Source organism: Pelodiscus sinensis, chromosome 2 (genome assembly GCF_052426305.1).
Source record: "Pelodiscus sinensis isolate ZL-2025 chromosome 2, ASM5242630v1, whole genome shotgun sequence".
Taxonomy (NCBI): Eukaryota; Metazoa; Chordata; order Testudines; family Trionychidae; genus Pelodiscus; species Pelodiscus sinensis.
Window position 1 is genome coordinate 65,684,109 of NC_143053.1, and position 23,598 is coordinate 65,707,706.

The window sequence follows — 23,598 nt, forward strand, 5'->3', positions numbered from 1 at the left end:
GATCTCTTTCCTGATTAGTTGTAGCTAAATTGGCCCCCATCATATTATATGTATAATTGGGGTTATTTTTTCCAATGTGCATTACTTTACATTTATCCATATTAAATTTAATTTGCCATTTTATTGCTCAATCACTTAGTTTTGTGAGATCTTTTTTAAGTTCTTCACAGTCTGCTTTGGTCTTAACTACTTTGAGCAGTTTAATATTGCCTGCAAACTTTGCCACCTCACAGTTTACCCCTTTCTCCAGATCATTTATGAATAAGTTGAATAGGATTGGTCCTAGGATTGACCCTTTGGGGAACACCTTTGTTAACCCTCTCCATTCTGAAAATTTACCATTTATTCCTACCCTTTGTTTCCTGTCTTTTAACCAGTTCTCAATCCATGTAAGGATCTTCCCTTTTATCCCATGACAACTTTGGTGAGGGACCTTTCAAAGACTTTCTGGAAATCTAAGTACAGTATATCTACTGGATCCCCCTTGTCCACATGTTTGTTGACCTCTTCAAAGAACTCAAATAGATTAGTAAGACATTATTTCCCTTTACAGAAACCATGTTGACTTTTGCCCAACCAATTATGTTCATCTACTTGTCTGACAATTTTATTCTTTACTATTGTTTCAACTAATTTGCCCGGTACTGACTTTAGACTTACTGGTCTGTAATTGCTGGGATCTCCTCTAGAGCCCTTTTAAAATATTGGCATTACATTAGCTATCTTAGTCATTGGGTACAGAAGCTGATTTAAAGGATAGGTTACAAACCATAGTTGTTAGTTCCGCAAGTTCACATTTGAGTTTTCAGAACTCTTGGGTGAATGCCATCTGGTCCCAGTGACTTGTTACTGTTAAGTTTATCAATTAATTCCAAAACCTCCTCTAATGACATTTCAATCTGTGACAAGTCCTCAGATTTGTCACCCTCAAAGGACAGGTCAGGTGTGGGAATCTCCCTAACATACTCAGCAGTGAAGACTGAAGCAAAGAATTCATTTAGTTTCTCCACAATGACTTTATCATCTTTAAGTGCTCCTTTTGCATCTCAATCGTCCAGGGGCCCCACTGGTTATTTAGCAGGCTTCCTGCTTCTGATGTACTTAAAAACATTTTATTACCTTTGGAGTTTTTGCCAAGCTGTTCTTCAAACTCCTTTTTGGATTTTCTTATTACATTTTTACTCTTAATTTGGCAGTGTTTTTGCTCCTTTCTATTTACCTCACTAGGATTTGACTTCCACTTTTTTAAAAGATGTCTTTTTATCTCTCACTGCTTCTTTTACATGGTTGTTAAGCCACAGTGGCTCTTTTTTAGTTATTTTATTTTGTTTTTTTAATTTAGGGTATACATTTAAGTTGAGCCTCTATTATGGTGTCTTTGAAAAGTGTCCATACAGCTTGAAGGGATTTTACTTTAGTCATTGTACCTTTTTAATTTCTGTTTAACCTCCTCATTTTTGCATAGTTCCCCTTTCTGAAATTAAATGCCACAGACTTGGGCGACTGAGGTATTCTTCCACCACAGGAATGTTAAATGTTATTATATTATGGTCACTATTTCCAAGCAGTCCTGTTGTAGTTACCTCTTGGACCAGATCCTGTGCGCCACTCAGGACTAAATTCAGAATTGCCTCTCCCCTTGTGGCTTCCTGTAACAGCTGCTCCAAGAAGCATTAGTTTAAGGTATCAAGAAACTTTGTGTCTGCAATTTGTCCTGTTTAAAAACTTGTCACTGTTTATTTGTCTGCCCTTTTCTGATGTGTCAGATTCTTTTTTATGTGAATGTTTTTCATCTGATCTGGCCCATTCTTTATTCTTTTTCATCCTCTCCTCCTTACTAAAACCTAGAGAATCTCTATCAATAGACTCTCCTCTAAGAGACGTCTTTTTCCGATCCATGTGCACCAATTGGCTTTCCCTTATACTTTTGACTAAATTGTCTTTATGGTAGGACTGAGTCCATATACCAGCATGCTGCTAGCATGGATCAAGCTTACTGGTTAATATTTTAACAGCAATTGTTTTATGATTATCTTCCTCCCTTCCCTCCCAAGCACAACTCCATCCTTTCCTGCCAACAGTAGTGGGCCATGATGTTTTGGGGTGGAAAGGACTATAGGAGAGTCAGGACTCTAACTAGGACAGATACTGAAACGTACTGTTAAGGGAATAGGTGGGTAATGATGATGCAAAACCTGGGTTATTTACATTTACCTGTGCCGTGGGTGCACTGTTGAAGGCTTCAATTTGGATTCTGGACACACTCAGTGGTTGTGATGGTGGAATAACTAGAGGTGGAATGGTCTTGGCACCAGAGTCTAAAACCACAAAATGGAAGGGAGAAGGGACTTCGGTAGCCTATATAATAACCCTTTGGCTTTCACTGCCTCATGGAAGTTGTAGTTCATGTGCCTAATGCTCCCATTGTCTTTTATGGGTTGGATTCCTTAGCTGAACTTAATTTCTCTGATGCACAGCCTCCCCTCCCCAGGAGAAGAGAACATGGTGCCTCATGGGAAATGAAGTCTGGTCAGGGATCCTATCTAGGAAGAAAACTAGAGCACAATGATGGCACTTCAGAAGCAAAATTATTTCAGTTTTCAGAAGAAATACTTCCTTTCTACATTTTTTCCAAAACTACAATATCTGTGGAACACCTCATATTTTTCAGTGGCAAAAATGTCCATTTTCTGATCAGCACTAATAATTAGGTTCCTGATTTTTACAACCATTTCAAAGTCCAAATACTTGCAAGCTTTAAAAAGCAAACATAGTGGTGATAGAGGTAAATATATATACCTGTCTGATGGCTGCTGAGTGTAGTGGTACAGCCACTAACTCAGAAAAATGAACAGTCTATTAAAATAGATTGCTTAGTCCTGGCCTGGAATGTTTGCTTAATTATGTATACTCCTAAAGCACCACTCAGTAATCCCCCCAGAGATAAGTATACATTTTACCTATAAAGTCATAGTGTAGCACAATAAATCGAGAGAACACTATTATTGCTTCTCATTTCTACTAGATGGGCAATCATTATAAAGTGAGCTCCTACAGTTTTAGTTAGATAATCATTCCAAACTTATAGAGAACTTCAGTTTGTTGTCCGGATGGTGTTATTTAGAAGAGTAGATAGAAAATGTGGACTGTTAACTATTTAAAAACTGCTGAGACATCTACTACAAAGCCTCGGGTATCTAAATGATACAGTAGAACGTCAGAGTTACAAACATTTGAATTACTGAAGCTTCAGGGGGTAGCTGAGTTAGTCTTTACAGGATAAACTTAAAAAACAACAAATGGTCTGGTAGCACTTCATAGACTAACAAAACATGTAGATGGTATCATGAGCTTTTGTGGGCACAGCCCACTTCTTCAGATGACTGGTGTTTTATGAACAGCTTTTCGATCAGTTTTACGAACAGCTTCCATTCCCAAGAGGTCTAACTCTGAATAAAACATGATGGTTGCTCTTTCAAAAGTTTACAACTGAGCATGAATTTCATACAGCTTTGCAACTTTATTTTTCAAAAGAAAAATGCTGCTTTAAACCTTCTTAATTCAAATGAAACACGTATAGAAAAAGCTTCCTTACCTTGACAAATCTTTTTTTAAAACTTTCCCTTTATTTTTAGTAGTTGATTTTTAACATACTGTGGGTTGTGTTGGGGGGAGAGGGTATTTGTTTTTTGTCTCTACTACCTTGCTGCATATTTTGGTTCTAAATGAGATGTTTTGTCAACCCATCAGTTGGTAACTCTGGCTTTCTATTCTAAACAGGAAAATAATTAATTACTTTCAGTGAGCTCCCAAAGAGTTTCATATAAAATGTGTGGGCAGAGGGCATTTTTTTCTCTCATGATTTTTTTTCCCCTTGAGTTCTGAATTTTTTTTTTCTGGATTGTATTTTTTTCTTTTGTTACCCTGCCTTATTCATTGGGCATTATTATAATTCTTGTCTCTCGTGCTACAGAAATGTGGTCAAATTTAATTTTAATGCCAAATAACCTCTGTGTGAGGGAGAATAATGTCCTTGGACACTTAGATTAGAGACAATGAATAATTATCATGAAATACCCTAATGTACTTTTAGATGCAAATTGGTATAAGCTGTGGGCTCCAATCCTACTGTTTGAATAGGCATTGAGGGCATGCAACTCTTTCCAGGAAGACAATGGTATTTCATAGGGATCAATTCATGACTAAAATGCAGTTACTTCTGGAGTGCAATGTTGGGAGCTTTCTAATATATATGGCTATAACACAAAAATGTAGCATTAAGGAAAGATATTCTGTGAACAAAGCATAAAAATTACATTTGCTCAGACAACCTGAATCATAGCAGCACCATGAGCTGCCCTTTAATTAAGCCCTTTGGCTAGAAAAATTGCAACCTGCACTACTCTCCAGAATGTGTTTCAGAATATAACAACATGTATTACTTAAATACATCCCAAATAGATTCAAAGCTATTCAGCACTTAGCCCTCTAAACCCAAAAGTGTTCCATTACAGACCTACCTGTACAGAACTTGATCTACTTAGCCCTCTTTTCTAATTTGGCAATATTACCCATTATTCAAACACACTCGCAACCAAACATTTTTTGTGGCACTATTTCCACTTTTAAGAATTCCCTGGGTCTATTTGGAAAATATTGTACGCTTTCTGTTGCACATACTAGGCCAAATGAAAGCCATTGGTTGGATAGGTTGGATAGACATCTGTCAGGGATGGTGTAGACGGAGCTTGGTCCTGCCTTGAGGGCGGGGGGCTGGACTCGATGACCTCTTGAGGTCCCTTCCAGTCCTATTATTCTATGATTCTATGATTCATTTCTGTTAACACAACTGCTATAGGAACAGAAGCAGCCAAAGCAGAAACAGCTGCTCTGAAGGGTGGGAGTAGAATGGAGGCCCAGCAGGGCATTGCTAATCTCTCCAGGATCCAGAACTGTGCAAGGGGATATCCACACAATCAGGCTGTGGATAAGGGGTGTAATTCCCCTGCTCGTGTACATACACTCACACAAGCTCTCATCATGCTAGTGCCAGTATGAATAGCAGGGTAGCTGTGGTAGCATGCCAACAGCAGTGGAAGCATGGTGGAGCCATTTGGCGTACAACCCCATGGGTTTCAGATGAGTTTTGTACTCAGTGCGGATCAGTTGTGCCCCTCCTACTGCTTCTGTGGCTATACTGCTGTTGGTACTCATGCAAGCCCAGTTAGAATTGTGCAAGTATGTGCAAATGTGTCCTTACAGAGGCTGCAAGTGGCTCCTATTCTCTGCCCATCAGCCATATGAATTTGGGTAGAGTGACCATATTTCCCTACGCTGAATACAGGGTACCTGGTAAAATGATTCCTTTTCCAGCAAGTTCAACAGCAATCAATTGTATAAACGTTCACATTAACATCAATTTGGTAGAGCCACTGTTAAAAAGAAATAATGTGTAGTTGGATTCTTTTTATTGACCTTATCTTTAAAGCTGTAGCGTTCAAGCAGGGAGAGGACACAGACAGATGCACTCCTATATACCTCTCTCACATGAGGGTGGGCCAATCCAACCCTTCCTTCTTGGCATACTCTGCCCTCCATGTCTAGCAGAGATCCCTGGTATGGGGCACAGCAACTTCAAGGATGACATGTGTGAGGACATTCACGGTCACATGCACCCTTCTCATATTTCTGCTGGGGTTGACAACAGAATGTGGCCAGCATCAGCCTTTCAGCACGGTGCAGGAGAGAAGGGATGGTAGCTGCAAGAGGGGAAGCATGTAGATGGCTAATGTGTGGGTAGCTGTAACAGGGCAGCTGCCCTGTACTGGCCCCTTAAGAGCCAAACCCCAGCCTGGAGCAGGCCCGGGGAGTTCAGCCCAGCTGGGCGGCGTTGGCCAATTAAGGCCCAGCTGGGGGCTATAAAAGGGAAGGGCTGCTTCAGCCAAGGCAGTGTGAGCCTGGCTGCCGAGGGAGCAGGACGCTCTCTGGAGCTAGGGCAGGGCTAGAGAGTCAGGCTGGGCCAGGATGCTTGGACAGCCAACCGGCCAGCCTGCTAGGCCTGTGGCAAGGGTGTGAGCCTGGCTGCTGAGGGAGCAGGACGCTTTCTGGAGCTAGGGCAGGGCTAGAGAGTTAGGCTGGGCCAGGGCGCTCGGACAGCCAACCGGCCAGCCTGCTAGGCCTGCGGACAGGCCTGCTGGAGAGACACCAAACCCCTGGAAGGGGGGCTCAGAGCGAGTGACTTGGGCACTGCCGGAGGGCAGTGTGGCGAAGAGAGCAACGTGAACAGAAGATTCTAGAGGGGAAACGCCACGTGAGCGGAGGCCTGTGCGGGCAGAATGGACTGATTCCGGGGACAGATGACGGACCCCCGCTACGGTGGTGAGTGACCCCCCTCACAGTAGCAAAGGTCACATGTAACTGGCCCATCCTCACCAAACATTGCAGCCAGTGCCAGCTAGAAACAGGCAAGAGGTGGGGGCCTGCTGGCCAAGAGTCACCACATGGGGGAGTAGCCAATCCCACGCACTACATCTCCATCCCACCACTGCCCTTGCACACCCACCCCCATCGTCAGTCACTGGACTTTCCCTCCCCTCATCCCCGACTCACCACTGGTAAGCAGGTGATGAGTAGGGATCCATACAGTAGCAAGACCTGCCAGTAATGATGAGGGAGGGACAGAATATATGGGTTAAATTGCCCATTTTAAAGAAAATCAGGATACCTGCAGGAGGGGTTAAAAAGGGACCTTTGGTCACTCTAGCTTTGGGAGAAGAAAAGAGCCAGCCAGGCACTCCAGCCTATGGGAAGGGAAGCATCCAAAGCAGGAATTTTCAGATGCTGCAGTCAACACTGAAAAGTTTTGACTTTCTTTGCCTTGTGCTGTTTGTTTCAATTCTCCCCCTCTCTTTTTCTTCTTCTCAGCTTCATGCTACAGCTGCTCCTCCTCTCTTCTCCTCTGTCCCCCTCACCCTCTCCTTTTTCTTTTCTTTTTCACTTATTCTCCATAAGAAAAATCAAGGAACTGTGCTGCTATCTAATTGCTCCCTTTGGCCTTATCCATACTTCATAGCACAATCTAGCTACTTCAGCTACACAAGTAAACATACCACAGCGCCTTGCATGCGGTAAACTCAGTGGGGTCTACTCTCCCATTGATACCAGCTACTCTTCTCATCTTGGTGGAGTATCGGCATTCATGGGAGCACTCGGAGATCATTTATCATGTCTACAGCAGATGCAATAAATTGATGCCCCGTGGACTGATTGCTCCAGCTTCAATCCACTGCATAGTGTAGACAAGACCTTAGCTTGAGTTGTGTATTTAAGCCCTTTCCCTTATTGTGGCTATCTTGTCTTCGGATAATCTCTGCCCTCAAAGAGCTCTTCCTATTGTTCTGTGTTTGTACAGTGCCTAGCACATTGGGACCTTACTCTTAATTGGTGCTTAAGGATGCTGTTATAAACATGGATAATAATAACTTTGCCCTCTCCATTCACATTTTAGCTGATATTAACAGGTTACAGCAATGAGGTGGCTTTAAAGATAAACATTACTACATTGTGTATCTTTATCATTTAAAATATAGAGACTTTGTGTGATTACCCTGGCCTTTCCAGCTTGGAAAATGAACGCTTCATCATTCCAATCTTGCAGCACAAAGGAGTTTTTTTATCCCCATTTCACAGCTGGGGCAAGAGAAAGGTGATGTGACTTTGTTATACCAAATAAAAGCAAGCAGGATCTTATGAGGGGGATAAGGCAAAAAGCCACATTTATTGTAAAGATAATAATAAAAAATAAAGAAAAGATAGAAGCAAACAACGTTGTTTAACTACTTATTCCTATCACTACTTAACCCTTATACACTTGTGTGTGTGTATATATATATATATATATAACCATTCATTCATACATCCATTCATTCAAGTTCTGTGTATAGTTACCAGCCTGGAAGTTGCTTGTGACAGAATACTGGCCAGGTATTCTGTACACAAGTGATGGTAGTGGGGAGCGAAGTCCTGATCAGGTGCACATCTGAAGCTCCTGGTAGGCTGGCAGCAGAACCTTGGACTCTGATTCCATAGTTTTTTAGTCCAGTTCTTATAGGAATTTCTTCCTATGCCAGTCTATGGAAATTGCTGTATCATGCTGATGTCTCCAGGGTGGCTGCCAGGTGCTCATCAGTGATCTCATCGGGTGGACCTCCAGTTTCTCCACTTGACACCTTTTGGTTGCACTGGCACCTGACGCCTTCTTCAGCCCTTTGTTGCTGTATTCTCAGGCTGGCACCTCTTAGAACCATTCACTCATCATCCAAGCACTCTCTCTCTCTTACATACATTCCTCAATGTTTCCCATACAATGTTTTTGTATAATAATAACTTTACATATATCAGAGTTGTAGTTACAGAAAGTTTCTGGGTGGTATTGCTTAAAACATTCTCTGAGTGCTGAATAAAGTTACAATGTTTTAAAGAGAACAGGCCTCAATTAAGTAACAATGGCCTTAGTCAATTACAGGGCTTGGCTCCCATAGCAGAGTTAGTGGCTTGACAATGCATTGTTACAATGTATCTCTGCAATGTCAATTTCAAGCAGCCCCTTGCACAAGCTTGAGCATGCCCTGGAGCACAGAGGGGGGGGCTGTTTCTGGTTACATAGGATTATATTTTTAACAGTTCTAAGTTACATTACCTAATACATTATATTCTAAAGGGACAATAATAATCATAAATCTAAACATTTAACAATCTTAACAAATAATAATAATAATAATAATAAGAAGAAGAATCCTAATAAATCTAAACACTTTAAGTTGTGGGGAACAAATTATGGGGAGTCGCTTCCATTTGGGGGAATCACATTTTTAATACGTTAATATGTTATCCCTACATACTCCCCCTTTTGACACTACGATATCTGGTATACTCGTAGTGTCACTTTCTATTTAATCTGTTTAAGAGAAGGTATCGTGAGGCAACATGTGTTTGTGATTGTAATGTAACAAATGTTGTTTTTATCCAGGTTAGGTGACTTTGCCCAGAGCGAGAGAAAATAGTGATTTTATCCAGGGCAGTTTGGGCAACAGTCTGAAACCCAATTAACAGTGCATGAATGTATGTGCTCTCATCCCACATAGTGTAGGCATCTTTGCATCTAGCCCTGAAAACAAAATTGGTGGTGTGCCTCAGTTTCCCTTTTCACATCACACACCAATTTTGGATTCTCCTTTCTCAGGTGAGAAGCTCCAACACTAATTACAAGTATGAACAGTAAAATACCAGTGTTACAAGGCTTTTGAACATACAATGTGCTCTTGGGTACATTTTTTTAACCATTTCCAGGGTTTTGGTACAAAATCCTGCACATTGAACATTGTTACATTCTTAGTAACTGCAGTACAGTGGTTATGAAAGTTAGCATAAGTAGCAGGAACAAATCCATCCCAAGTGTACGCTGACAATTTTGGGTTTTTAGGTTGAAAAATCTGCAGCCTTCCTTGGCCACATAGGTCTTGCCCCATTGCCCTGTTGTTTTAAATGCAAAGCTCCCTCTTTCAAAGACAAAAGGCCTGGCTGGGTGTGCCTCCCCTGGGAACACTCCTGTCCCAAATACACTGACTTCCCAGCAAGCTGGTCATACTCAGTTACTTGGTTGCCAGACTGCTCCAATTCCCTGGCTGATTCTGCCTCTTCTGAAACAACCCTCAGTTCCTCTGAGATTTCTCCACAGCCATCCACACTGGGTTTCTCTAAATGCAGTTAAAATGTTTAATGCTTATTGAACCTTTCCTGCCTACTGCAGATTATCTTTAACACAGTATACTAGCTAGTTAGACAGACAGACATGAGACAAACACAAAACATAAAACAATCTTTGTTGCAACAATACATCCATGGTGTTGTAGGGTATTTAGCTGGTACCAGCTTGTCCTGATTTTCTGAAAGACAAAACAAGAACATACTTCTACCCCTTTGGGGGTGGCATTATTATTTACATACTTTCTCTTTTTATTTTACAAATATGCTTTCATGTCTCTTTGCTTACAATTACTCCTATAGTTAAATATTTTTGTTTTGTAGCAAAACAGGTTTTAATGGTTTTTACCCCTTCTTGTGGGTGAATTACCCCACTGTGTAATTATTAAATTTAGGAGGTGTACTTTAGTTTTTCTCTTATACAGCAGACTAAGTTAGTAAGTTCCTGCTGTGTTAGGTTTATGAATAGAGAGTAGCCAAGAAGCATTGTTACTATAATTCTGGGAGGGTTTTAAGTGTGAGATGTGTTTCCAATGATTATTTTAACATTTTAAAGGTTTTTCTTTTTTTTTAAAAAGAAAATCATGTACATATTACAGGGTTAATTATGAACATTAGCATTAAATAACAAGTAGCCCTGTGGATCTTACCAATAGGTGTTTAAGTATCCTGTGATAGCATGCCTTTTATTTAGACAACTTAGCTTTGAGACCAGTGTGTTTAAAACCATCTTGAAATTTTTCTATATGCAGACCCCTTTTTGTTCTGGTCTCAGGTAGTTTGCTAATCAAACTATTTATTTACCTGCAAACATTTTTTTTTTGTTTGTGCTGCCAGCTAGGGCATTTGCACCACAGACACTTTCTGGCTTGCTTTTAGATTAAAAGCTGTTTGTAGCTTTGTTTTAAAAAGGGACACAATAACTTTTGCCAGAGATTTACAGTTTTGAGTTTTTACTTTAAGTTCTGCTTTCTCACACAGCAACCTGAAAAGGAAATTACAACCTGTTGTGGCTCCTGGAGCCTTCACAGGATTTTGATTTGTTTGCAATTTTTACCTCCTTCTACAATATACATTGCATGTCACAGGAAAATGTGCATTCTTTGTTTATAATGTTATTTAGCCATATTAATTTTTGCATCGGGTGTAACTATTTCTTTTATGCTCACTGAGTTTTCCTATACTTTTATTAAACAACTTGGTATGAAATGGCTTTACTGAAAACAAACCAAACCAATTTGTTTTAAGCATACAAAACCGTTTACTAACCTACAAAACAGGAGTTCTGGATCTTAAAAACTTCACCTACTATTTACACTATATTTACACACAGATACATGCATATATTCTCTGAATATTTTTAACACTATTTTTACATACCTGTACAAAGATTACATTCACTTTTATTCATTTGGGGGTAGTTAAGTTTCCAATAGTACCCTCTTGAAGTTCTTTAGTGAAATTTGCCTGGATTATTTACAGACACTCTTTTGGAAAAGGGCCCCTTTTTCCTTTAGAATGGCTGCAAAGAAGCCAAGAATTCTTTTCCTATAACATTTTAGCATTTTCACAACTGCTCAATTTCCTCCAGACTCTGTAGAGTTAACTTTTCTGTGTTTTTTTTTTCTTAAAACACTTTCTTATTTCTTAAAATGAAAACTGGCCTTGCTTTAGATATTACTTTTTGTAAGTATTGTTTTAAGAATTTAGATTTTCAGTGCCTGTACTTACTGCTTTTTCTTAGTTTTACCACAAAGCCTTCAATCTATCTTTTGCCTGCCTGCTTGTCTGGGCCTGATCCTGTTTTTTCTTGCTGAATGGCCCTTTTCCATGGACACAGGCTTTGTCCCATTACCAGTTTAGCAAGGAGGGTGGCCTTGTTCACTAAACCCCACACCTCCTGGTCCTTTTATTTTTTAAAGCATATTCCTGAAAACTTTGAGAGTGTTACTTTAACTCTCAGTACCCATCCTTAAGGGAATCTAGCTGTGTCTGGGTACTGAGGAACAGACATTTCCACCTTTTTGCTTTTGCAGCAGAGGCTTTTACATTTTGCAGTTTCCTATTTGAATTTTTATAATTAGTTAATTTGAGGAACACCTCATTACAGGTTTCATAGGAGCCAAATTGAAGTTGTGGGTTTTCTTTTCCCTTTTTCTTTTGGGTTTAGCTTTTTTTTTGCAGAGAGATTTTTTTTTTCTTTGCAGGTAGCTAAGTGGAGGTAACTGTTATTACATGCCTCCCATAATAGCCAAATTGCTGCTGCATATCCTTTGGCAGCATTAGAAGGTTTGTACATGAGGATATACTGTGCCAATCTATCCTCTAGGTTCAAAATATTACAAACATCTTCAAGGGCTTGTCCAAGGACTTGTACCCATATCTCTGGAGGATTTGTTTAAAGGGTGTTATTTTTTTATAAAAGGTGAGGTTTGAGCTCCTTCAAACTCTATTCTTCCCTCTGAGACTGCTTTCCCTGGACTTTTCTTAAACATCTTTAATACTTGTGTAGTTTCCTTTATCACCCCTGAACCCTTGCAGCGAGTGACACAGCCTAGACTATTAATTAATAATCATAGCTTCTTTTTACAGCCTAAATTATTTTAATAATTGTAGCTTCTAGTTACACAGCCTAGATTATTCCAATGAATAATCGTAGCTTCTTACACAGCCTAGATTATTCCAATAATAGTCGTAGCTTCTATTTACAGCCTAAATTATTTCAATAATTGTAGCTTCTAGTTACACAGCCTAGATTATTCCAATGAATAATCGTAGCTTCTTACACAGCCTAGATTATTTCAATGAATAACCATAGCTTCTATTTACAGCCTAAATTATTTCAATAATTGTAGCTTCTTTTTACTATGAGCTCTTTTGTGAAGCCTCTACCCTCTGGAGGTCAGCAGGCTTTGGTTAACCAAAATAAAAAGAAAGAAAAAAAAATAGAACTGCTCTTTGTAGAGTCAGCTGTGTGCACACTAATGTTCACAATACCTGAGGCTTTTTACCAATATTCCCCCTTTCGCATTCTCCACCAAAATGTTATACCAAATAAAAGCAAGCAGGATCTTATGAGGGGGATAAGGCAAAAAGCCACATTTATTGTAAAGATAATAATAAAAAATAAAGAAAAGATAGAAGCAAACAACGTTGTTTAACTACTTATTCCTATCACTACTTAACCCTTATACACTTGTGTGTGTATATATATATATATATATATATATATATATATATATAACCATTCATTCATACATCCATTCATTCAAGTTCTGTGTATAGTTACCAGCCTGGAAGTTGCTTGTGACAGAATACTGGCCAGGTATTCTGTACACAAGTGATGGTAGTGGGGAGCGAAGTCCTGATCAGGTGCACATCTGAAGCTCCTGGTAGGCTGGCAGCAGAACCTTGGACTCTGATTCCATAGTTTTTTAGTCCAGTTCTTATAGGAATTTCTTCCTATGCCAGTCTATGGAAATTGCTGTATCATGCTGATGTCTCCAGGGTGGCTGCCAGGTGCTCATCAGTGATCTCATCGGGTGGACCTCCAGTTTCTCCACTTGACACCTTTTGGTTGCACTGGCACCTGACGCCTTCTTCAGCCCTTTGTTGCTGTATTCTCAGGCTGGCACCTCTTAGAACCATTCACTCATCATCCAAGCACTCTCTCTCTCTTACATACATTCCTCAATGTTTCCCATACAATGTTTTTGTATAATAATAACTTTACATATATCAGAGTTGTAGTTACAGAAAGTTTCTGGGTGGTATTGCTTAAAACATTCTCTGAGTGCTGAATAAAGTTACAATGTTTTAAAGAGAACAGGCCTCAATTAAGTAACAATGGCCTTAGTCAATTACAGGGCTTGGCTCCCATAGCAGAGTTAGTGGCTTGACAATGCATTGTTACAATGTATCTCTGCAATGTCAATTTCAAGCAGCCCCTTGCACAAGCTTGAGCATGCCCTGGAGCACAGAGGGGGGGGCTGTTTCTGGTTACATAGGATTATATTTTTAACAGTTCTAAGTTACATTACCTAATACATTATATTCTAAAGGGACAATAATAATCATAAATCTAAACATTTAACAATCTTAACAAATAATAATAATAATAAGAAGAAGAAGAAGAATCCTAATAAATCTAAACACTTTAAGTTGTGGGGAACAAATTATGGGGAGTCGCTTCCATTTGGGGGAATCACATTTTTAATACGTTAATATGTTATCCCTACAACTTTACCAAGGTCACTAAGAAGTTAGTGGCCTAGCCAGCAATATGCCCCAGTTCTTCAGTCAGTCAAAGTGCATGTAACAAATATTACAACACACCTAGCTGGGCTGCATCATGCTAGGGCTGAAGGATACTCCAGAGAGAATATTTCACTGGAAGAGATTCTCTTGGTTTAGGTTTCATATTCATAGTTATTACAAGCACACTATTAAAATAAGCCTCTAATAGACTGTCAAACTGATCTCTAATGAGTCAACTAGTATGGCTTCTCTCTTCCATTAATGACTATTAATTGCCTCCTTAGACAGACAGACTGCCAAATTTAATCAGGTCTGAACCAAGAGAACATTTTAAAAAGCAGTTTGGTCAACCAATTGTTTCTGTATATCCCCTTGTCATTATTTCAGCTATTTGTACTTCCACACTACCTCACAACTCCATTTCTCTGGTTTGTGCTCCTGTTGTGGAACTATAATCCCTAGTTTATTACACTCAGCTGTTGCCAGAGACAACAGGCTATCAAAAATTCAGCAGTATGACTTTGCTGCATGATCCAATATGAGATCAACTTGGAAGCAGCCAACTACAATATAAACAGTTATATATGGCAAAAAAACACAAATCAAGAAATATATGAAAAGTAACTGGGTTTATATCTTGCTGGCATCTCTGCTCTACCAGTAATTCCACTAGGTCTACATGTGGAGGAAGGTCTCTCTCAGAATGAGTATGGGTGGTAGAATATTACCCATTTGAAAGTTTCATCCTCTTACTTTTATAGAAAAATAGCTATTTTTAATGTAATTTAAGATAAAAGCTCTCCATTTTAAAAGCAATAATTATCTGCCTCGTATTTTGTCACTGATGGTAAATGCTGATTTATTTTGTAGATGGAAAATGGTTTTCTGTTCATATTTGAGTTTTGCCTTTCATGGATGTAATAAAGGAATAGCGAGCTTTCCAAAACCATTTCATTTCTCTGACAAATGACCTTCTCCAATTAAATTGCAGATTGAGTTGGTAAAGAAGTTGAATGAATTATCTGAGAAAGATGAAGTACTTCATTAAAGCCCAGATAATGGCTGGCCTAGATGTACCTGGGGTGGATTAGAGTTCATGTTCCATCCACGCAGGGACCACAAACTACTACCATCTCTGAAATAACTGAAATTCTTGGTCCAATCTCTGCTAGTGACAGTTCTGGTGAAAGACCATATATTTCCAGAGGCAATGTACTTCGAGAGAAGAGCTTCACACTGGTTCTGGTGTGAGTCTGTGTCCATTAGGCATAATCTGGTACAAAGAAAGGGTAAAAAAAGACGCACAAATAGCTTCATATCAGAACTTCTTTTGGTTTTCAACTAGCAGAGCATTTCTGAATGTCGGTAATGTGCCAGGATTACTATGAAATACAAAGCATGCCCTTTGGGTGCAACATGCTTATATTTGTATCTGAACATGAACTGGGTGCAATGGATAAGATCACCAGCTGATATTAATTGACATAGCTCCTTTAAAGTTAACGGAACTACTCCAGTTTGTATTAGCTGAGGATCTGGCCTCACATCTGTTTCCTGAAACACAGAGGGAGAATTTTTCTGACATCTGAAGAAGCAAACCCTCCTCCTAGATATTTTGCTCTCTGTGTTGTTGGTTACCCATGGAGATATTGCCATGTCATTTCAGGCACACAGTTGTGAATGTCGGTTTCTGGAAATATTGCTGCCTGAAAATGGTACATAGAATCATAGAATGCTAAAACTGGAAAGGAAATCGATAGGTCATCAACTCTAGTCCCCGGCCCTCAGGGCAGACGTAAGCATCATCTAGATCATCCCTGATAGATGTCTATCAAACTTGCTCTTAAAGATCTCCAGTGATGGAAATTCCATAACCTCCCTAGGCAATTTATTCCAGTGTTTAACCACCCTGACAGTTAGGAAGACTGTCCTAATGTCCAACCTAAACCACCTTTTCTGTAGTTTAAATCCATTATTACTTGTCCTGTCATCAGAGGTCAAGGAGAACAATTTTTCTCCCTCCTCATAGTATCCTTTTAGATACTTGAAAAGTACTATCATATCCCCTCTGTCTCCTCTTTTCTAAATTAAACAAGCCCAATTCCTTCAGCTTTGCCTCATAGGTCATGTTTTCTAGACCTTTAATCATTTTGTTGCTCTTATCTGCGCCTTCTCCAATTTCTCCACAACTTTCTTGAAATGTGGTGTTCAGAACTGGACATAGTACTCCAATTGAGACTAATCAGCGCAGAGTAGAGCAGAAGAATGACTTCTTGAGTCTTGCTCACAACACTCCTGTTAATTCACCCCAGAATCATGTTTGCTTTTTTTGCAACCGTGTCACACTGTTGACTCATATTTAGTTGTGGTCCACTATGACCCCTAGATCCCTTTCTGCAGTACTCCTTCCTAGACGATCACTTCCCATTCTATATGTGTGAAACTGATTGATTGTTCCTTCCTAAGTGAAGCACTTTGCGTTTGTCCTTATTAAACTTCATCCTATTTACCTCAGACCATTTTTCCAGTTTGTCCAGATCATTTTGAATTATGACCCCATCTTCCTGGCTTGCTATCATCTGCAAACTTAATAAGCATACTTTCTATACCAATATCTAAATCATTGATGAAGATATTGAACAGATCTGTCCCAAAACTGACCCTTATGGAACCCCATTTGTTATGCCCTTCCACCATTAATGTCAAATGTTAATAACTACTCTCTTGCAGGAGGAATAATGGTAGTTTGAATTAGGAGCTTCAATTCAAACTACCTAGTCTGTGCCATGTGTAGCTGCGGGCAGGTAGTTCGAACTACGGGGCATTTAAAAATGGCAACACCCAGGAACATGCAAATGAAGCCCAGGATATTTAAATCCCGGGCTTCATTTGCAAGTTCGAATGCCTACATTAGCCACCCTAGTTCAAACTAGGGTGGCAGTGTAGACATACTCTGAGAATGGTTATCCAGCCAGTTATGCACCCACCTTATAGTAGTCTCATCTAGCTTGTATTTCTCTTGTTTATTGATAACATGTGAGCCTGTATCAAATGCTTTACTAAAGTCTGAGTATACTACATTCACCACTTCCCCCTTATCCACAAGACTTGTTATCCTATCAAAGAAAGGGTATGTCTACACTACAGCTAATTCGAACTAACGCATCCAGATTAAAAAATTAGTTCAAATTAGCGTTTTGCTAATTCAAACTAGCTTGTCCACACAGAGTGGACCCTGAACCGGGGTTAAGGATGGCCGGAAGCAGTGCCGGCAGGGCATCAGAGGAGGACTTAGAGCGTGGAGCTGCTGCCTCAGGCTAGCCGAGGGCTGTGCTTAAAGGGACCCGACCCCCACTCCGGACAGACAGTACTCAGGGGTGCCCCGCTTGCAAAGCAGTCCTGGCTTGGAGTGCCCGGAGTGCCCACACTAGGCACATCACAGCACTCGGCCATCAGCCCGGCTGCACTCTAGGGAGAGGGGGCAATCGGGGGGCTGCAGCAGAGGTTCCACGCCCAGAAGCCCGCAGAGCCACCCCAGTCCTCCCCATCAGGAACTCGTACCCCATTCCTCCCTCACCTCCTTCCACTTACCCCTCCCTAGCCCCCCTTCCTGATGTACAAAATAAAGGACAATTGTGTTCAAAAATAGAATCTCTCTTTATTGAACAAAACTGGGGGAGACTGGGAAAAGGAGGTGGGAGAGGGGAAGAGAGAGGGTGGGAGAGGGGAGGGCAACTACAATGATGAGGGGTTTGGAACAGGTCCCATATGAAGAGAGGCTAAAGAGACTGGGACTTTTCAGTTTAGAAAAGAGGAGATGGAGGGGGTATATGATAGAGGTCTATAAAAGCATGAGTGGGGTGGAGAGGGTGCATACAGAAAAGATATTCATTAGTTCCCATAATAGAAGGACTAGAGGACACCAAAAGAAAGGAATGGGTAACAGGCTTCAAACTAGTAACAGAAAGTTGTTCTTCACAAAGCAAAGAGTCAATCTGTGGAACTCCTTGCTGCAGGAGGCTGTGAACGCTAGAACTAGAACAGAGTTTAAAGAGAAGTGAGATAAAGTGATGGAGGTTGTGTCCATGGAGTGGTATTAGCCAGGGGGTAGGAGTGGTGTCCCTGCCCAAAGTTTGTGGAAGGCTGGAGAGGGATGGCACGAGACAAATGGCTTGGTCACTGTCTTCGGTCCATCCCCTCCAAGGTCCCTAGGGTTGGCCGCTGTTGGCAGACAGGCTACTGGACTTGATGGACCTTTGGTCTGACCCAGTACGGCCATTGTAAGCTCAGGGCTCAGGGTCGGGGGTCTCAGTGGACCCCCTTGATTTTCATGCACACCTGCTCCTGGGTGGCCAGGCTGGCAGCTCTTCTGCCCTAGACAGCCACTTTCCTGTGCCTAGTGCGGAGATCGTGGACGAGGTCCACGATGTCCACACTAGACCAGGCAGGTGCCCGCCTCTTGCGGTCCCAGGCAAGCTCCCGGGAGCCGCCAGCCTGGTCCTGGGAAGAGGGGGAGGGCTGGAGGGCATCGGGTGGCTGGCTCGAGCCGTGCCAGGTACAGGGTCTGCTGGCTGGGTGCTGGCAGGCTTGCACCTGGCACATGCACCGTAGCCAGCCTGTGCCCCTTTAAGGGGTCCAGGGCCGGGAGGGGGGCAATAGAGTTTCCCTGGTGTTGGCCAGAGTGGCCACCAGGGAAAGCTGGGGAGGTTCAAAGTAGGAATAAGATATCCTCCGGAATAGGGCTTTATTCCGGAGGATTGGGCCAGTCTAGATGCTTTTTTCCGGCTTTTCCCCAAGCTGGAAAAAAAGCGGCGGACATGTTTATTTAAATCTGCGGGGGATATTTAAATCCCCCGCGGATTTCCCTATGCTGACTTACCTGCTTTGCATCCCTTTTCCGGAATTTGGGGCCAGTCTAGACGTAGCCATAGGGAAAGGGCCGATGCACTTCATGTTTTTCCCCTCTGTTTACTATCATGCCATGCATTTAATTTAGATTTTTTTTGTTTACATTTAAACACAATGGAACTAGATTATTTTGATCTGTTTCAACATACAGTGATACACTTTTAATCATGTGCTTAATCACATACTTTAAGCAATCAGCAACTGATGTGCTTTCATTAGTTAACTTGACTATGTAATGCACAGTCCCAGTTTTTGTGGTGGTGGGGACACACTGTAAGTGAGCATCAAATTTCAAGCAATAAGAACAGAACATTAGAAGTCCATGTCTCATGAGTTTATCTTGTAATTTGAACTTAATAGTTCTAATAGAATATTAAGAACATGCTGGTTAAATAGTATTACAGTGTATTTGGATAATTGTGTGTTTGCAAGATTTTGCTGGAATACTGTCTATCAGCACTCTTAACCTTTTATTTTCAGATGAAGTAGTACAATCCAGCATACCACTCTTGAAAGGTTGTGACCTTAGAAAGAGCAAACACCTGAAGAGTCATTTCACCTCGGAGTATATCATTTGACCAGAGCCGGATTGGGGGAGGGGGCGGAGGCTAGCAGGGCAGCTGCCCAGGGCGCCAACCTATGAGGGGCGCCTGACAGCAGCTGTAAGGGGCGTCGCGTGCCCAGGGCCAGGGCCGCACAGTGCCCCTTAGAGCTGCCATCAGGCACCGCATGTCCGGGGCTGGGGGCTGCACAGCGCCTCTTAGCTGCAATCAGGCACTGCCCGGGGTGCAGGAATGGCTCAAGATGGCCCTGCATTTGACCTAACAAGACTTGGACATTGCCTTATCTAACTTTCCAGTAAATGTCACTGAATTCCTCAGCTATAACAGACCATGCGTATTACTACCAGAAATGTACAAAATTAAAATAGGTTTGTTCATTTTAACTTCCATTCCATTTGCAAATGGAATGGATCCAATTTAAAAACTGGTATTGAAATATATTGGCAGTCCATCGCTGCTCTGTTGCTATTATTACAATGTATTAGTGCTATGCATACGACTGCAGCCTGAATCTTGATGCACAGAGTTGGCTGCACTGAAGGCATGGGGAGTCTTTGTCTATCATGTTCACTGCAGTTCTGTGGTACATCTCACATACAGCTAGGAGATAATTTCATCGATCCTGATCAAACTTGTCACATGCTAATCTTGTCCGAGATCACTGGTGAGTCCTGTTCTGAGCCATTTGCTCAAGTTCTTTGGAATTGATGCCAGTCCACTGCTCTTCAGATTAACTTCGAAGTGCTTATACAGACAACCAATCTTTCTTTTGGCCTGACTCGGCTGCTCATACACGATCTGTTTTGGGAGACAGGGGTCTGTCATTCTGGCGACATGCCTGGTCCATTTAAGTTGTGCTCTCAATAATATTTCCTCAATGCTGGTTGTGTTTGTTCTCCCAAGGGCCTTAATACTGGTCACTCTGTCCTGCCAGTGAATGCCTATTACTGAGCAGAGGGAACACATGAAATTGCTTAAGCTGTTTAATGTGCTGTCTCTAAAGAGTCCACATCTCAGATCCACACAGGAGAGATGTTAGAATCACTGCACTGTAGATCTTCATTTTGGTGGAGAGATGGATGTTGTGTTGGTGAATAACTTTTGTTTGAAGTCAGCCAAAGCCCTGGCTGGCTTTATTAATTATGGAGAGATCCTCATCAGGAGAGCTGTCACTGGAGATGGTAGTGCCCAAATACATTAACTGAGTCACACTTTTCAACTGTACACCTTTGATAAAGATGGCTGACTCCGGGGCACTGGAATGAGGAACTGCTTGAAACAAGATTTCTGTCTTGCTGGGACTGATGATGAGGCCAAAGCTCTAGGGTGCTTCAGAAAAATCTGTCTGTGAGCCATTCAGGCCCAGTAATCTGAAAAATTAGTCTCAACAAGAAGCATCTCTAATATCTAGGTCTTGGTTGAAGATTAAAGAGGGAGCCACTGAATCTGTAGCACATGTATAACCCCTGATCTGAGTCCTTTGTTGCATGGCTGAGAATGCAAGCAAAGAACAAGTTGAACAGCAGAGGAGCAAGTGTGCAGTCTTGCTTCACTCTGTTTGAGATTTCAAATGGATAGGATCCACTGGCAAGTACTTCCACTGTCATGTGGCCATGGAACAGACAGATGATGGTATGACCTTCCTTGGATACCCCAGTTTATGTAGAATAGCCCGCAGATCCTCTGTTTACTGTATATAAAGCTATAGGTCAAATCAATGAAAACTGCAGACAGGTCCATGTTTTGCACTAATTTGGTTTTTTTTTTTTTTTTTTTTTTTTACACCAACCTTACAACAAAGATCATGTCACTGGTGCTACAACCTAGTCTAAAACTGCACTGTGCTTCTGGAAGATTCTCTTCAGATGTGTTAGCAAGGAGTCTGTTCAGTGGGATGCACGCTAGCACAGAGGAGAGCAATGCTTTGGTTGTTTCTGCAGTCAGCTTGGCTGCCGTTGATTTTTGAACAATGATACAGTAATACCATCATTTCTTCTCCCTTCCAAATGCTGCTTAGGATTTCATGAAACACTTTGATATTCTTAGGGCCTCCTCCTTTTTCCAAGTGTCACGTTACTGGACTTTGAAGGGAGCAGCCAGATCACTGCTACACCCCTGGGGGGGGGGGGTTGGCCCCAAAAATGGTATAAAAGGGGCCATGTGAGGTGTTGAATAGAAGCTTACTGTCTGCTAATCCTATGTACGCTGTTCATGTGTTTGTATAATGTCTGTGTGTGCAATTATAAGCATGTACTTGTATGGATACTGAATATTTCCCTGCATATGGTTGAGCATTGGGCAGGGCCCGGCCTATGGACATGCTAATCAGCAAGGCCCTGTGGGACAATGGCACTCAATTGGCCAAGGACACACCTAAAGAATGAGTGGTGACTCATACCTAAGGGCTACCAGCAGGCAACACAGAATAAGCTGGACCAGGTGACCTGCTATAGCCAAAAAGAGACGAGGAAGGAGGGATAAATAGGCCATGTGGTGGTCTCCTTCTTAGTTCTCAACTCAGCACTTCATCCCAGAGGCAGCAATGCAGGTATCGAAGAGCCGGAAAGACCTGTGGACCCATCCTGATTCTAGGATGTGCAACAAGGACTTTTAAACCAGCAGCTGTAACATCTCTGCTAGAGCCTGCATCGAGAACTGGGAGATTCGGTGCATGTAACATACTATTCTTTAACAACCTTACTCTCATGCTTTTCTTTATTGTAATAATAAACCTTTAGATGTTAGATGCTAAAGGATTGGCCCAGCGTGATTTGTGGGTAAGGTCCAAAGGGTAAATTGAACAGGGATCTGTGGCTGGTTTCTTGGGACCAGACAGAACTTGTTCGGGGTAGGTGGGATTGGGTGCTAAGACCCCCCCCACCTGTGTATGAGGCCCGGGGCCATCTGGGGCATGGATATTGCTGGGATGTCGGAGGGGTTTTGCTCGTGAGGCTTCAGGCAGGCAGCTGAAGCGCTCTGTGGGACTGGTTTGTGGCCTGTTTGGAGAGGTCACCAGTCTGGGGACTGTAAGAAGCCCCGAATTTGAGCAATTCACCCTGAGCGGACGCCTTCAGCTGTGCTCAGACACGGCCCTGTCCGTCACACCAAGTATTAACGTGTATAATTGGAGCATCACAATTAAAAACTGGTACTGAAGTAACAAAAGTAATTTAGCAATATAGAGTTTGGCATATCACATGGCTGGTAGTTAAACAGTAAACTGAAGGAACTGAATATGCAAAGATGGCCCCTACAAACTATGCTAGCTCTGGGCCCCTCATCAAACTTTCTGTCCCTAGGAGAGACATATTTATTTAATTCATAAATACGTAAAGGACGTTATAAAGAGGAAAGCGATCAATTTATTCTCACTAATCAGCAAGCACATGGATTTAAGCTTCAGTGAGGTAAATTTAAGCTAAATATTAGGGAAATCAGCATACATAATTGGTAATGGAATGAGCTCCTGTGAGAGGCTGTGTAACAATATTGAAGATATTTAAGATGTTTTATGGCTACATTTTCAAAAAGACTCAGCAACTAGCAACTCTGAGTGCAGTGGGCACTGACCACTTTTAAGAACTCTGGCTGGCTTATTTCCTGTATTAAACGGGAGCTGAGTACCTTTTGAAAGTCTAGTTCTATTAGTGGGTGCGGAGCATTTTTTAGAAAATGTAGCCCACAGTGATTAACAAATTAATCTTGTCACAATGAAAGGGGGAGGCACAGTCACCCACTAAAGTGACTCACTCTAGAGTCCCTTCTCACTGTAATGCTCTTAAAAGTCATTCCTAGATGAGTGACAGGTGTTTCCACTCCCAGTTCCTCACTATTGGGTGGAAGTTACTATAGGAGTGAAAAATACTATTCATTGAATTATTGCTCTTTTCGTCTGAAGGTTATCATTAGCTTCCAATTACATTTAATATGAAGATAATATTCCTTTTATCTTTTTATTCTGCTCAGAACAAAGACATATTATTGTTAGGTGTGAAGCATACTCGCTCTTGTGCTTGTGTGACTGAGAACTCTCCCTTTCTATTCCCTTCCAGGAGTATTAAGTGTGTTCTTGTACACCTCACCTAAGCTGTAAGCAATCTGTTGTACT